We start from the raw sequence: 13,372 nt of genomic DNA, 5'->3' as shown, positions 1-13,372 counted from the left end.
TATGAATAATGCAAGGCACGATAAGCCTTGATTCAAAACCATTAAATATCCTATTCCAAGAAAAAGCCTTATTTCCCCTAAACACTCTTACTTTTTCCTTATTACGGATCTATTTCTTGTCCCTGTTTCCGTGGCGTGACATCGTTGTCAAGCCATTCCAATTGTCATGATAGAATTCAACTGTTCTCTAAATGGCGAGTTTCTGTTAGAAAGTTGGCCTCTGGTTCACAAAGTTATAGCAGCGGTGAAACAATCTCACACTGTCAGAATCCTGCCACATGCAATGAGTGTCAGAGAGATTCTGCCAAAAAACAGCCAAAGAGCTATTTTTTGGTGTGTGTTTGCTGCTTAAAGAGAACACTAGTTCTACATACACTTAATTGATGCAATTTGTTACCACAACTACTCGTTAGATAATAAAAGCATTTTATTTAAAAGTGATAATTGTATTTAAACTGTAAAACCAAATTCAGCTACAGTACAAGATTTCTGTTCTAAGGCATCTGGCGCCTTCTCTACGTTTCTTTGGGTAAACTGCTCCAAATGTAACATTTCAGCCAGCAGTCATTAACTGGGCTGAGAAATTCCTTTGAGGGGATTAGAGCTTTTTAAAACTCTCTTTAATGGTTTAAATGGTTATTTGATTAGAGTTTAATCGCATCCCTGAAAAAGACAGGAATGTAATCCCAAGGTCAGGTTAATTAAATGTTGTTGGAAAGAGGTCCCTCGGCTGCACGGCTCCGCACGGCTCCCGTCAGGGATCACCAAACCACACGTGAACAGCTGTTGGGAGGAGGTTTGCAAACTCGGTCTGGGTGCTAACAGGTAGTGACTGCGGAGTGTGGTTTGTGTGTACCAGCCAGGCCTGATTTGGTTGTGAATTACCTAGGCGCTCAGCCACAACAGGATGATGTGCCAGGAGACACTTTTCAGCAGGCGACAGTTTTAAATATTGTAACTGTTCCCTTTTAATTATTAGGAAGAAAAGCTATTTGACCATGTGCAGCAGGCACACCCAAGGGAAAATATAAACCCAACTGTTCAAGATGTATCAGTCCAACTTTTCCCATGGCATGAAGCGCTATGTTGGATAACCCTTGTTAGATTAGCACTACATGGAAGAGCTTGAAATCGTGCTTTTGTTACATGCATGTATTTGCAACAGAAATTCCCTTGATATTTTCCCTTTCTCGGCTCGATCCTACTCTTCCGTGAGTGAACAAAAGCAGGAGACAGCGCTTAGGGAGTTTCTTTGCCCACAGTCCCTGTAGGCAGTGAAGCTGCTATTGAAAGCTGCGCTGCAACGCCCGGCATTCGCCTTCCAGCTCTGTGGTCTCTGTTGACCTTTCACCACAATCACATCACCAGCAACCAAGGGAACTAGATAAACCCAACAATTCATCATCCTGCAGGCTGGGAAGGAAATGCTGAAGTCTTGAGTTCACATACTCTGGAAATTGCTGTCTAATGTGATGATTACAATCTCCACCTTCTTAATTGGATTTCATACTGTTAGTTTTGTGTATGTAAACAGGGCCATATGCTGTCTGTACAGCTTCTTACTGCAGTTTAACTTTTCTGAGTGTGCAGATAACATTTACTTTTTACAGATTATATCTGCTGGATTTTCTCTGTACCGTTTACTGTATGAAAACTTTAATCAGTTAAAAAATCCATTCTAACTAACCAACAGCTCCTAGCTACTCTTATTTTGCATGTTCGAAAGCAGCCCAGGTGTCACGCAGTAGGAAGGGGCTGTTCAAGCTAATTGCAGAGGCTCCTTGCTGTGGAACGCTACACTGCGCTAGGGACACTGCGGGAAGCAGAGTGAGGGACCGGGGCAAGACTGCGGAGTCTCCCTTCAAACCTACTGGGAACAGTGAGCAAGGGGAGCAAGGAGTGGGGCAGCGCCAATCCCACCGGCGTCTTCCGTGTGGTTTCAACACGGAGCAGCGCAGTTGACCGTGGGTTCGCACACGTGCTGTGACACGGCACGGCTGCACTTGCAGCAGGTGCCCAACCCAGGACACCTGGGCTGGCTCAGGACAGCACGCAACGGCAAGAGGCAGCATTTCTGCTGACCGTGTGCTGCTTTTAAATCTCTGTGGGGCACGAATGTTTCACGGTGAGCTTCAAAGACTCTATTGCTATATTTTCAATTCCCCTCTAAAGAAAGAAATGCATCTGTTTTAATTGGGGTGGCTTTTTCACGCATGCCTGTTAACTTCAGGATGCAAAATACGTTTTCAAAGACAAGAAGGGTGTCACTGGTCAACCTGCATCAAATCATTACTGCTCTATGTAGTCAGCACCTGCTGTGATACAACTCCTCTATTCTTTGCTTGTGTTCCATAAGTACTTTTTGGTTATAATGCTTATCAGCTACCGAAAGGTTTTCTAGAGCAGTGAGGCTGTAGTTTCTGCTGGTATCATAACCCTGCTGTAATTTTCTGCTGATGATACAGATATTTCTGGGACAGAATCAGTCCTCTGCTGAATTAATGTTACATGTCAGAGAGATCCCACTCGCGTTTGCTTGGATCCCTTAAGAAGTGTTAGTGTTGGAAGAGCCTGAATTATAGAACCTTCTGTGGACCAGCAGCTACAAAGGCACATCAGGTCACTCGTGCTTCTAAACCACAGGTTATGCACCTAGAAAACCATCACGTCCCTGGGGCCCTGTAGAGGTGAGAATACTGTGATACGGATGCTGTGAATCTCTAGCTTTTCATAGTGTGCACAAGCTAAGAATGAAGCTGCATGGCAATGTGAATTTATCACGGAGAAAGTGATGTGCTGAATGGGAAATAATCCGAGAGAGTTCTTTGCATTTCTATAGGAAAGAAAAAAACAAACAAACAAACTTCTTTTATAATCAGATGTAAGAAATTTTTCTCAGTTTTCCAAATCATGGCAACTGATGTTTAGAAAGGAAATTGTGGTATCTCCATATCCACAGAAGTTGATATTTGTGTTTTGAAAACTATTTGTGAGACTCATCTGCAAATGTGGAAAAACTCTCCCCTTTCTTGAAATAGTCTGAAGGAGCTGAACACGACAATAGGAAACAGGTGGAATAAATCCCAAGTTAAATTGATACTGGACCAAATAAATAGGATTGGGGCCATTATGATGAAGTGTTTGTGCGACACAAGCAGATGCTCGGAAGGAGGGCGGCTGTCCCGCCCCACGCGGGCGCTGGAGCGCTCCCAGCAGCACAGCCCAGTGCCACACAGGGGGCCTCTCTGCTCCCACCAACTGCTATGGAAAACACGGCTGGGCTCTTCAAAGTTAAAACTTAATAACTAAATAAATGTTCCATTATTTGACATATAAATAAGGGGTTTTTTTTAATTTTTATACTTAAATATCAAGACCAATATGTACTTTCTAAGCATTAACATAAGGGAGATGTATGCTCAGAGATCATGGGGTTTGGTACAGAATTTCTACCTGGTTTTGAACTAGGAGGTTCTAGAAAGGATGCACTAGGGCCAGCACAGCACAGGACTATGACAGGAACATACAGTGGAGCATTAGGAAACTGACGTTTTGTGTATATGTTGAAAAAGGTATTAGCTACAGGTCCTGATGTAGATAGAGACAGTAGACGCACCAAAGAAACTCACATAGGTAGAAAATGGAAGAGACATCTGTAGAAAAGGATTTGATGTTCTAGAATTCTCCAGTTTTTGTGCCTGTTTCCCAAAAAAAGACTTCTTCAGAAGTCACAGCACAAGGAGCACTGAACTACTCCAGTTTAGTCACCTTTTCTATCCGTTTCCATGCAGGACACAGTGTGACCGCTTGGTGGATCAAAGTGCGTAACAGTTTGTGGGGCTGGTCTGTGGGGCGGGTGTCTGTGGGGCCGATGGGAGCAGAATCTGCTGCACGTGGCACTGAGCTCTGGGTGAGCAGTGACACGGCCAAACCTGTTCTATTCCCAGCCCAGTTTGCCATCTTCATGTACTGTAGCAAAGAATCCTTCCAATTCCCCGTATATTTAAAATGCTGCATTTCTCCAGGGCTAATGTGGGGTTATTCCATGTTCTGTTCCTAGTAACTGGTTTAGTCCCATATAGAAGCTGGTAAATATTTAACAGTTATGTTGTCATAATATTAGACTAGGCCTGAACCTTTAGGATAATCATTCAGTGATCAGAAACTCCATAACTGGATGAGCCTTTCTGAACCTCATTAATGCTTATGCCGCTCTGTAGTTTACGTTACAATTGGCTTCTCTACTGAGGAATTGACAACCATAAAATGTGAATCATCAATTCACTTTAATGGGAGTTCAATCATGCCCTTTATAAGAAAATAACCACCATGTATATTGCAAAATTATCCATATGAATGTAGTGTTATTTATAGAAGATATAACGGGATGTACTCCCTTTGATTCCAACAGCATGAAAGGTTTTTAACTGGCGATTAAAGAAAGATGAAACATTAATGATGCAGAATAAAGTTATATAATAACTAATTTCTGATTGTTTCTAAAATAACACTAGTGATATTATTTATGACCATTCAAAACATGAAACCAAGTCCTGGGAAAGAAGTAGATTACAGTGCCTGATGAATTTATAACCTGTTTCTGGGTATCATCATAGTTTTTGATCATAACCACTAGACTTGTTTCCACACAAAAAACATGACTAACTATACAGTGATCATATGATGATTTAAGCCAGTCTTGCTTAAAAAAGCAACCTCTAAATCACCCAGTTCCTACGTACAGAGGAGGGTCACAGAACAGACCGAAGCGTTATAGGTATGAGTGGAATTGTGTACGGTGCTCTGACACCCCAGGGACACCTCAAGTGTAGGAAATGGAAAAGACCGGAGAGACTTGTCCACCTGCCGTGTGTCCTGCGGGAGAGGCTCCCCCTTGCTTTTAGAGCACTTTAGCTATAAAATAATGAAGCAACCATCTTCTATTTCTGCTCCTTGCAACTGGTGGCTTTGTGGAACTGGAAGGCAGGTTTCTTCCATCTTTAGAACTTAAGTGGTTATTTGAAAATTCACACAAGGTTAATTAGCTTTCCTCAAATAAAACCATGACATAGATACTGTCTGAAACTGAGGGTGGTGTTGCTAGGCTGAAAATCCTGGAGAGCACAGTCTTTTTATACAGATCGAATGGACTATGAAATGGCAGCTCCACCCACAATTTGTCATCTGTCAGCTTCAGCTCTGACGTGAGCAGAACACCCTGCGCTGAGCTGCTCCGCTGGTAGCTGACTGACAGTCCCTCGGGTAAGACTTAACATCACGATTGACCGACACTGTCAGTAATGATGCTGCTCAGTGTTCTAAGCGATAGTCTAAGTGCCCGTTTGGTGGCAACTGGAAGAAAACAGCCTCATTATTTTCTGTGGGGCACCAATGGTATTTTAACCCCTTTCAGTAACTACCAGCATGTGCAGGTTTGACTCTGCAGTAGGTAGGTGCTGATTGACCTGGGAACCAGAGGTTGTACCTCCCCAGCCCGTACATGCTCCCAGGCCAGAGACACAGCAGCCCATTGCTGTGTGGTCCCTGGATGAACATGGACGAATTGGTTCCTACATCATGCACGTTACAGTAATAGCTGTGACATTTACAACATGGTGTCTTCATCCAGTTCAGTCTCCCAGATTTCATGTTGTGTAAGGAATTGTAGTTCTTGGGATCAGCACATCTACCATGGCTGCAAAGCAAGGCTGGCGTTGGGGTATGAGTTAAAGGCATCCTCAGGAAGCCAAAGGCCAGGTTCTGGTATCCTCATTGATCGATCACATTTATGTGGAACCAGCTGTTGTGGTGCCTTAGACGCCATCAGCCACCTGAGAGCCCCCACTTCACTGTCCTGCCAGGGGAAGAAATGCCTTGTTCGAGGTCAAATGGAAAGTCTGTGGCAAGACAAGGGACTGAACCATCTGCCAGGCATCAAACATCGGGCGTCTTTTCATTTGGCTATGGGTCTACGCACAGTCTCATTCATTTAAGCGGATCTTTTAAATGAACAGTATACAACAAGTGAAAACACAGCAGAGAGAGAACCAAAGGCTGGGTTAAGAGCTTCTACTACTCATTGCAGAACCACGATCCTTAATAATTATCACTGTTAGATAAGTTACCAAAAAACTCTTTTTGCTTCTTTCCTAAGCTGTTTTTTTCTTCTTACAATGTACAGAGACACCATAACTACCTATTTTTTCTGCATTCTAGCTGTAAACCAAGGCCAGAAACCATCTGCAATGTGAACATCTTGATAGCTGAAACAATAAATAGGAGAAAGAATTGTACCTGGAAATAGACTTTTTATTTTTCCAACAAAATAGATCAGAGCAGCCCTGGAAAAGACAACACTAGGGTTTGTTTTTCACATGTTGGAAACTTCAATAGGAAAAAAGGACACTGGGTGATATTAACAAAAGCACCATTCTACCTGCACCGGTAGCAGGTAGCAAATGGTGCGCTACCTTTTTAGTCACTGCTGTTCTCAGATTTCCCTGTTAGAACGGCAGCTGAAGCTCCAGACCCAGCTGTTCCTTGCAACACTCCTTGTAAAGAACGACTTAAGAAACAAGCTTACAGATTTCTGTGGCACCAAATAATGATGACCAGACTCCGCTGTGAAACAGAAGCCACTGCTATGCTTGTGTGTTACGGTCAGTAAACACAATGTACGTGTTCACCCATGGGCACGTACACATGGCTACGGGATGCTGGTACCCAGCACCTCTCAGAGCAAACCCCTACATGGACACACGGCCTCAGGCTACAGGACACTCAGTCACTGGAGGACATCGAGCTAGGACAGTCAATAACTTAGGAATGCTACAAAAACAGCCCCGAGAGCAGATTAATAACAGAAATGCATAGACATTGTTTGCCAGAAGTTGTAAAGTAGTGGAAATAATAATAGTTTGGGGAAGGAAGAAAAGTTGTGTAATGAGAGAGCAAAGCGCATCATTTTGAACAAAATTGTTTAGATTATCAAGATGAGAGAAGCTACTGACTGAGTTCACATAAATCCAGCCAAGCTAGATGAATGGGAGAAAAGATATATACGGAATTTAGGTTGGCAAAGTCACTAAAATGACTCACAGAACCTTCTTCATTTTTCACATAGTGGTAAAAATTTAAAAACATAAATATTCTGCACAGTATAGAGCTGCATAGTATAGAGCTGCACAGTACAGAGCACCACAGCAGAGGCAGACAGTCTATCAGACAGCAAATGGGTGCAGAATAATGTGCAAAAGATTGTAGCATCATGAGACACCCCTGCACATCCCAGCCCTTGAGCTCATTTTCCTCTTCGTTGTACCGTTGCAAGGCAGCGGGAGACGCGGCGCCTGCAGCACTAGGCCAGTTGGTCCCAGGTGTTTCTCTCCCATTACATGTTCCTGTCTCCAGAGCAGAGGCCAGAACAGAGGAAGCTCAAGGACAATTTCTGAGAATAATCCATTAAAGAAAACCCTTGGTATGAGAAGAAATTGAAAGACTGCACCTGTTTACTACAAATACACCACTCCAATAACTGACTGAAGACTTCCCCTCCACTAACTGTTTGCAAATGCAGAGATCGATACAATGTATAATAATTATACATATTATTATTTCTTCCAATTGTTTATAAACTGTTCTTTTATATTGATACATTTCTGAATTTGTTTCATCATTAATGATGTTACAATGTGTTTTTCTTAAGTTCATGTTTCTCCTAAGCTCAGCGTGGTCATGCGAATCTAACCAGTTTTCACTTATTTTTCATTGTTATGCTCCTCAGATTTCTCTACACGTTTCTCATTGATCAGCTGTGGATTTTTACTCTGTAAAAAAAACCCTCCCCCATCGCTTCCATCAAAGCAAAACCCCTTGAATTAGCAGAGGCCCACTCTGCTCATTTTGCAATCAGAAGATGACAAAACAGCGTGTGTGATGTGTAACGCCAACGTGCAGGTTTTGGGGGTACGTTTTGCTGATGGAGAGCTTGGAAATGTTACTAAACGTTACTAAATCCGCACCCCGTTCTGAGGCTGTCACTGCTGCATTTATTCTGCCCCGCTCGCCGGCAGCGCAGCACGGCCGGCCTCCATCAGCCCTGCTGTGCTGCTGACACACAGCGGCATGAGACCTCTGGGACAGCCCATCTTCATTTACAAAAATACCTGCTGTCCATATTTTATTAAATTGCTTCACCTAATTTTTGTCATTTCACGGCTGACATCAAGGATGCCAGCGCATCGCATAAATGCGCATCGCATAAATGCGCACGCATTCCCGGTGAGGCGCGCTGTCATAAACAAGCCGGCGGGCAGGGAGCGGCACTCCGCGCCCCGCGGGAGCCCCGGGCACGGCGGGGCCGCCCGGCCGAGCCCGCCGGTGCCCACCCGCCGGGGGCGGTGTCCAGCCGCCCTGTGCCCGGCGCCGGGCGGCGGTCGGAGCCAGCCGAGGCCCCGCGCCGGGGATGCTCCGCCGCCCTCCGCCGCGCCTCCCGCCCGCTCCGCACCGCGGTGCGCGCAGCCCCGCGGAGCCGCCGCCCGCCCCGGCCCCGCGGGCAGTGCCCCAGCCGCTCCCCCGGCCCGCCGCCTTACCCGCCGTGGGGCCGGCCCTCGCCGCCTGCGCGCCCCTCCGCGCCCGAGCCCGGCGCCGCCTCGCGGCTGCGCGCCCCTCCGCGCCCCGAGCCCGGCGCCGGCGGCGGCAGGTGGGTGCCCGGCGCGGCGGCTGCGCAGCGCGGCCCCTGCCCTGCCGGGCACGCTGGGACTCGTAGTCCGGCAGCCGCCGCGGGGTCCGCGGGCCCCGGCAGCAGCACCAGCACGGGCGGCCCCAGGCAGCCCCAGGCAGCCCCTGCCCACCCGTGGGCAGCACCGGCCCCACCAGCGCGTCCCTCCCACCCTCACCGGGTCACCCCTTGCCCCCCCTGCCCTCCCTCACCCTGTTCCGTTTCTTTCTGTCTCAAGCCTGCAGGTGAAGTCCTACCTAACTCATATCCAGACCAGGTTTATCACACCTCGACTTTGACTTGGCATGAGGTAGCCTCAGCCTCACCCCTTCCCTGTGCAGCACCCTCTATGGAAAACATGAAAGAAGACTGTGCTGAGGCTCAGCTGCTGGGCTAGCTGCACTCATCGCCCCTGCCCTGTGCGCATCTCTGAGCAGGTGAGTGTGCACTCACCGCAGGTGGGTGCATGGCCTCGACAGATATGTTGGACATTTCTGGGTGCACATGTAGGCAGCTGGCCCTGCAGTGCCCGGTTTGCTCCTCCCGCACACCCTCTGCAAACTGGCCCACAGCTGAACCAGCCCAACGGGTCCCACAGGAGCAGCGGCTGCTGGCCCTCACCCTGCACCAAGACGTGTCGCTCCAGGGAGCCCGTTCTGGAGCGGAGGATGCTGGCACCTGCCCAAAGAGCCTGCCTGGGCTGCAGCCAGGGCGCAGGACACAGGCTGAAGGAGAAGGATGCTGTAATAACCAGCCCTCTGTCTCCACAAGGATTCAGAGGGATCTCTGGGGGTCTCACCTGGAGGCCCTAAGGACAGGAGCATCTCTGGGGTCCCCCCTCCATTCAAGAAGGACAAGTCATCACTCTGGCACTTCCCAAGTGCTTGGTGGATCTGTTCAAGGAGACCTCTGGCTGTATCATAGTGCGGTGAAGTTATGGTGTTACAGTGGGGTCAAAACCTCCCAGAAGAACGTGTTGATCTTAACAGAGAATATAGGAAAAGATTGTTTTAATGCTTTCCCTCTCTTCTTTTAATTAATTTTGACAATTTAATTTTGATTCGTGCTTTTATTCTAAAGTTAACTGTTATTTGAGGTCACATATAACATGTAATAAATCCGAATGTACTGCCTGTAATCAAGTATGTCCATAATTTAATTGATCATGTTGCTTTCATTAGATAGGATGTTTTATTTGAACTGAGGCCCTTGGTTCTGAGCACTAAGTGAGGGGTCACTGGCAGCAGAAAAGCTATTCCTGGAACTAAAATTTCTCTAAGTTTCATGACATGTTGGCAGGAAAATAAGACGTTACCTTGTTAAGAAATAGGTGCTGCAACAGAGATTAATTTTCCAATTTTTAAAGAAAAGTGCAACTAGGTAGCGCAATGTCTTTGGCTTCACTTCGTTCCCTGACAAATAATTCAGGCATCTGTAGCAGGACTTACAGCAGAAAACTCGGACTCGTTTCAGGGACTGAAGGGTTAATTTGGGCATTTTGCTGCTGCTGTTCAGGAAAACACCTGTATCCACAATAATGTGCAGAATGCACAAAGATGCTCCAAAACTGCAACTATCTAATGGGAGCCTCCTTGCCCTAAATGTCTTATGAAACATGGTGTTCATCCATAAGTTGGCAAAGCTTTTGCCAAACATCCAAAAAGTTGTCAGATCAACAGAAATGGAAAAGGAGCACATCTGTTTATCCCACAGTCTCCCCCTCTCTCTGCCTTTAAGCGTGCAGAGAAAACAGGGCTGGCATCCCTGGGTTTGGTTGGTTGGTACCAGAAGTGTCGGGGAAGCTGAACCGAAGTGCGTTGAGATCAGCTGCTCGGCAATGGGTGGGTCGGGCTGGGGATGAGCCTCTTGGTTTGGTGGTGGGTTGAAGCTCCACTGCACACGGGGCCGGTTCAGCCACGACACTGAGAAACATGGATTTCATTCTCAACACTGATTAAATTCGCTTTTGGTGTTTAATCCTGGTCTGTAGGATCAGGGGTTGAATGAGTTACTCAAGTTGTAATTATACAAATACTGAGAAAGGGAAATGTACAATATCAACAAAGAGCGAAAGTTGACATTGGGTTGTTTGGTTTTTTGATAAACTTCTGCAAGTTTTTTACTCAGATTTTCCTGTCACACCTTAGAATATATTTGCTAAGCTGAAACGCTGTCTCAGTTGATCTGAATGGGAAGAACCCCTCCCATGCTGACTTTTCCATTTGCAGTTCCCTTGTATTTGCTGACGAACTCACTTCAATAGTTTCTGTTAGAAATGTAACAACCGCAGCGCTCTGCAGGGAGCACAGAGTTTGGCTGGAGTCACGGTTCTTCTCCTCTTTGGCTGTGGTTTCATGTTTCTTTCTTCCTTTTGCCTCATGCATAGAATTTGCAAACAAAAAATCAGAAACAATCAGTCTTTGTCTAAGGAAAGATACAGGTCACCTGTACTCGTGAGACATACAGACAAAAATATACTTGATAAATATATTAAATGAAGGTGTACACAAGAGCATTCCCACATGTATACGAATGGCAGTCTCCTTAAATCACAGAATACAAAGTAAACCTTATCAGACTTCAATCTATTGTACAGTGTGTTCTAAATAATTTTTCATTTTTCCCAAACTGCAGAATTGAAAGACAAAAGTACACAATGCAGTTCACAAATGGAGAATGTATCGCTTGCATGGATGTACCTGCTGGGGCACATTTACACCGAACGGCTGTGATGGCCTGGACTGACTGCATCTCCTGTGCCTGGGGCTTCACAGACCCCGAAAGCACACCTAGAAGTGCAGGGTAAGGCTCCAACCCGCTCTGTCCTTTTTCTCTGGTAGGAATCTTGCATAACATTTTGTCCATCTGGGCTTTTTATTTATTTGTGGTTTAAGTTGCCTTGTTGAAAGAGGTGCAGTGGTGGAGTTAACACCCTAAGGATACAATGTACATGGGAAAAACTACTCTAGAAAAAATATTGCTGCCCTCCGAAGGTCACTTTCAATAGCGAGCGGTCCGATGGATCCCCAAGAGAAGCATTTTGTGGCTCTGCGTGTCCTTTGAGCCGGGCGGGTTTGGTTCGGAGCTGCTGCACTGTGAGGTCTGGTGTTTCCAGCACTGCCGGGCTGAGCTCAGCGCCAGAGCCTGCGCCAGTACAGCTGCAACCGGGGCACCCACAGCCAGGCTCTTTTCACTGGGCTATTTGTAGCCAAAATGGGGTCAGTTGCTTTAAATTGTTGTATTTTTGGTAATAAAACAGCAGAGGGACCGTTGCGATTTTTTAATCTGTTTTCCTTATAGAACAGCTTGTAAGACTTTGTTTAATGAATTCCTGCTTGAGCTGGAGCTTGTCTTTTAGGCAAACATCTGGTCTTGATTACTGTGTTGTGCATGTTTTGATCTCTTCCCTTAAAGACCAGCTGTTGATCAAATTCAGCAACCTGTATATAAAACCCCTTGGTTCAATGCCTGATCAACAAGTCTTGGACCTAGAGATCAAATTTTACTCTAATTCGCATGTAAAATTACTGAGTTGTTGCGACACTTGCCGAAATGTTTTTGGTATATAGGCAGCCCCAGTTTGTAAAAACCTGGAGGTTCAGGCCTTAAAATTCTGGCCAGCAGCATTTCAAATGGCCAAACCCCAACTGTATTTAGGCTGAAATTTTTTAGTTGCATTGGTTTGACAGAAAATAGGATCTTTTTGGACTATTTCATATGATGGCAGAGTACAGCAATACGTTAAGGGACACCAACTTCGAGTCACCTGTTATTTCACCCAGACTTGATTTCTGTGAAACCCTCCTATATCCACAGTACTCTAAGTCCTGGAGAATGCATTCAGATTTGAACACTGCACTTGCTGTGGTAATAACAGTAATACTAAATACCTCATCTGTACCGATTAATTTGCAGCAGTACAGGCAACACAACTTCTGCTCCATCCACTGGGGTGCGGTGGCTCCTCCAGCCCCATCTGCGCTGGCTGTGCTGGCATGAGGAGGCTCTGGAGGCACAGGGCAGCTCTCTGCCTCCTTTGACCTGCCCTGATTTGGGTGGTTTGCTCCTCAGAAGGAGCAGGACCTGACGGATACTGTCCTCTCTTTACTGGGTCTGCTAATGGTGAAGATCTTCCTGCTCCACCTCTTTCTCCATGAAGGGATCTGCAGGACAGGTTGTTCAGTGTTGGATTTCCTTCTTTCCCTAAAGAGCCTGAGCCCCAAGGTCAGATAAAGACCCTTTGTAGCTGATCAGTATGCACTGGGGATGTTTCTCTTAGCACATGTTTCTTTCATACACCCAGTTCACAGTGAATTTGATCATTTTGGATGTGTCTAAACTGCCTTAACGGTGCAGTCAAGAAACAAGCCCCTGTGCAGCGTGTCCCAGGTGCTGGGCAGAGTGCGTTAGAAAGTGAGTGGGCTCCTGCAGACGAGGCTGAGGATACTGAGAGTCTGACAGAGGGTGCTGGAGCTTGTCTGCAGGCGCCCCAGCAGGCTGGCCACCTGCATGGAGAGGGCAAACTCCAGAACACGCAGGTGGCCACCCCTGTGGCCTCCTACCACAGGCGGTGTAAGCCAGCCCACTCACGGGAATGTGCTCCGTTAACCCTTCATGTCAGAACAGAAAATTCTCAAAGTAAACATATTAGAT

The sequence above is a fragment of the Nesoenas mayeri genome (assembly GCF_963082525.1).
Source record: "Nesoenas mayeri genome assembly, chromosome: 11".
Taxonomy (NCBI): domain Eukaryota; kingdom Metazoa; phylum Chordata; class Aves; order Columbiformes; family Columbidae; genus Nesoenas; species Nesoenas mayeri.
The sequence above is the reverse complement of the archived record's forward strand: the minus strand, read 5'-3'. Positions refer to the sequence as shown.